Genomic DNA, 3810 nt, shown 5'->3' on the forward strand with positions numbered 1-3810 from the left:
AAAAGAGCTACTGCCAGTGTGCCTCTGACTGCTGTATAAACAAAAGAAGGAGAGTTTCATTTTAAAGCAGTGATAGTCTTAATGACAAATCCACTAGTGGAAAGCACTGAAAACATTACTTACGTGTATCACTAACTTCTAAACTTTTATTTTCTGGACTTGAGGAGTCAGAGGGTGTAAAGTTTTGTTCAAAATTCTGCACAGGTCTCACAGATGTCCTGTCTTTGCCATAGAAAGGCATCTGCGTCTGCTGAACTGTTACAGCTTCTTTACAAGGCAGCTTGTTAATGGTTCTGGGGACAGCATCTGTCAAATGAAGTAAGATACAAGTTGTTCTTCCATAAGAAAAAGTGTTTGTGAAAAAGTTAAACTAGAAACTTGGTTCATTTAACATCATTCAAGTTTCTACAGGGTGGCCCATATTTTCACAGCATACACAAGACGCTACCTAGACAGAATATGTAAGTTGTGATAAAGATGTATAGGGAGGGTAAGGCAGTGTTTTCAAAAAGTGGTCCATGAGCCACCTGCACCAGAGGCACTGAAGCACTTCTTTAAGGACATAGACCTTGAACCCAATTCCAGAATTCTGATTGAGCAGGTCTGCAATAGAGCCCAGGAATCAGCATGTATAAAAAGAACCCAAATGATTCTTATTCACAATAAAGGTTGAGAACCACTGGTATAAATGGCATCAGTGAGGAAAAAGTAAGGTTATGAGGAAAGCGACTAGACACCAACACACTAGAATACAATCTATGGGAATCATGATCATAGAGTCCCGTCAGGATAGAACTTGAAGGTAAAAAAAAGCAAGAGCTCAAAAGAATAATTACTTTCTTACAGCCTAAGCTAGATGCCTGAAGTCTGTATCCTTGTAAACTTCCCAGTGACACAAAATGACCTAACTTTAACAGTAGGATCAGACTCATTCATGAAGCTTTCATCACCTTAACAGCAGAGTCCACAGTGTCCTGTCTGGGGGCCTTATTACAGCCAGGACTCAAGCATTACAAAAATGGTCCATGTAACCTAAAACATTTGCATCCCTTTAATATTTTGAAATTAAAAAAAGTTGGGGAGAGCCGAAAGAATGAAAGGGACTCTCAAGTGTAATGTTTGTCTACTATGAGAAAAAAGTAAGCATAAGAAGAAATGTTTCTATTTCTGCCATTTGTATTTCTACTCTAATTGCTGACACCCTGGTCCAGTTTACCTGGGAGCAAAAGACTTGCAGGAGCAAAAAATTCATTTTGGACCAAAAGATCCACAAGATCACCAACTGTGCAATTTGTGGTACCCCAGTCAAAGAGTAATTCACAAGTGGGACTTTTTCCAGTTTGCAGTAATGCTTCAAATCTCCTTAAAAGCAAGTAACAAAGAAATAAAATTAGTCTATTGTCTTAGTTCATTTGTGCTACTATAACAGAATATCACAGACTGGGTAATTTATAAACAATAGAAGTTTATTTGGCTCACAGTTATGGAGGCCGGGAAGTCCAAGATTGAGGGGCTGCATCTGGTGAGGGCCTTCTTGCTGTACCATTCCATAGTAGAAGAATGGAAGGGCAAAAGAACATGCACATATGAAAGCGAGAGAGAAACCAAGAGGGCGGGGGGAGGGAGAGAGAGAGAAAGAGAGAAAAAGGGGGCTGAACTCATTTTTTTATCAGTAACCCACTCCTGAGACAACTAACCTACTCTGGCCATAAAGGGGACATATTCAAACCATAGCATCTACAAACTGAGTTCATATGAAAATAGGAATTGACCCCCCTGCCCCATCTCACCCACAGCACCTCCTATAATATTAAGGGAAATGAAGAGCAAATGAACAAGCAAGAATTACAAAGAGACAGGAAAGACAGACAGAGGAAAAAAAGATGCCAAAGAGGATAATAAAAGTTAACATTTACTGAGTATTTACTTAGTATGCTACAGGATGCACACACACAAACTTGTTCAAAGAGACTATAATTATCATACTAATCTACTACTGAGAAAGCCAGGCTTAGAGAGGTAATCAGCACCCAGCCACACAGCCAATCTGATGAATTCAAGTAGAGATCCAAATTCAGATCTCACTTGACCTAAGGGTGTGCTCTCAACCTACTTAGTTATATTACTTCCTGTATGACGTATTAACTCTGCTAGCTATATAATTTTAATAAATCATCCTTAATTAAATAAATAGAATATATATAACATTAGGGAATTATTCCTTAATCTTAACTATATTTCAATTAAATTGAAGGAAAAACACAGATTCATTTCATCCCATTGCTTTAAAATTGAAAATTTGTTTTCAAAAGTACATTTAAAAACTTAATCAATATAGTTTTTCTGCTTTTCCTCTAAAGTCTTTATTTTGAAAAACTTCAACCTTACCGAAAAATTGAAAGAATGCTGTACAACCATTTACCCTTTAATTAGATTCACTAATGGAACAATGGATAAAATTTTGCCACATTTGTGCTCTTGTTCATGCTTTCTTTCAATCTGTGCCTCTGGCAGCGGGGGTGGGGGGGTGGGGAGACGTGTTTTAGAGTGTAGGCCAGACGTCTTAGAGAATGTCTCATAGTCTACATTTATCAAACTACTTTCTCACGATTAAATTCAGATTAAAATTTTTGCTAAGAACACTACATAGGTGATAATGTGCTCTTCCCACCATATCACATCCAGAGGTACATAATGGCATTTTGTACCATTACTGGTGATGCTAAAGTTTGATCACTTGGTTAAGATTTCTTCATTATAAAAGTACCATCCCCTTTCATAATTCATAAGTAATGTGGATAATATTTTGAAATCTTGTGCACATCCTGTTCACCAACATTTCACCTCATGCTTTTAGGCTCACCAATGAGCCTTGCATGAATCAATTATTCACCAGTGGTTGCAAATTGGTAACTTTCTAATTCTATTGTTCTTTTAATAATTATTTGCATTATTTTGTAAAGAAGAGCTTTTTCATCCTACTGCCAGTGCCCCAACTATCCTCCGTAAGTTTTTAACTTAATATCAACAAACTGTCTTTAAAAATTGGCTTACAAGGTTTCAACTGAAGTTCTTTCAAGTAATTTAAGATGTTCACGCTTCATATGAGGAAACACTTCCTGGAAGGACAACTATGGGAGCCAAGGTTTTAGGTTCTTTACCAGGTCAATGCCAAAAACCACAAATAAATTTCTTTTCCTTTTGTCACCCAAATCAAATTTTGACATAGGTTTTTTTGACATAAGTTTTAACTGCAATGACTGATGAAAATAAAATCAGCATTTATATTTTAGACTAAATCAAGCAGAAATGAGTAAAGAGGGAAAAATGGAAATTATCTGAAGATAGCACTGAAGAATCTTGACTAAGATCTAAGAATTCTATTCATAGATGTGTGTACACTTATAAGCACTAACTTTAAAATGTCAATTTGAAAAATTCCCAAAATGCATTGTTAGAGTACATTAGAGATTCACACGCTTCAAAGTTTAGGCTCCAGAATTTTATTGGAGAGTCTTACAATATTCCTATGTTCCTTCAACCTGGAAATGAGAAATATGAAGCAGAGTGAACTGTACTTGACTTGCCAAATAGAACCAGAGCAAAGGTGAGAACCTTGATTCCAACCCAAAAACTTATTTGCAACATCACGATATTAGCCCAGGTGACATATTGAGAAATGAAGCAAAAATTGCAAAAAGAAAAAAAGGTTATTTATTACTATTATCTTCTCTATAGTAGAGAGGTTCACCTTCTAAACTACAATATTAAACAGTATTTACATATATTTATCACTCTGGATTGTGATAT

This window comes from Propithecus coquereli, unplaced genomic scaffold (assembly GCF_000956105.1).
Source record: "Propithecus coquereli isolate 6110/MARCELLA unplaced genomic scaffold, Pcoq_1.0 Scaffold13, whole genome shotgun sequence".
Classification (NCBI taxonomy): domain Eukaryota; kingdom Metazoa; phylum Chordata; class Mammalia; order Primates; family Indriidae; genus Propithecus; species Propithecus coquereli.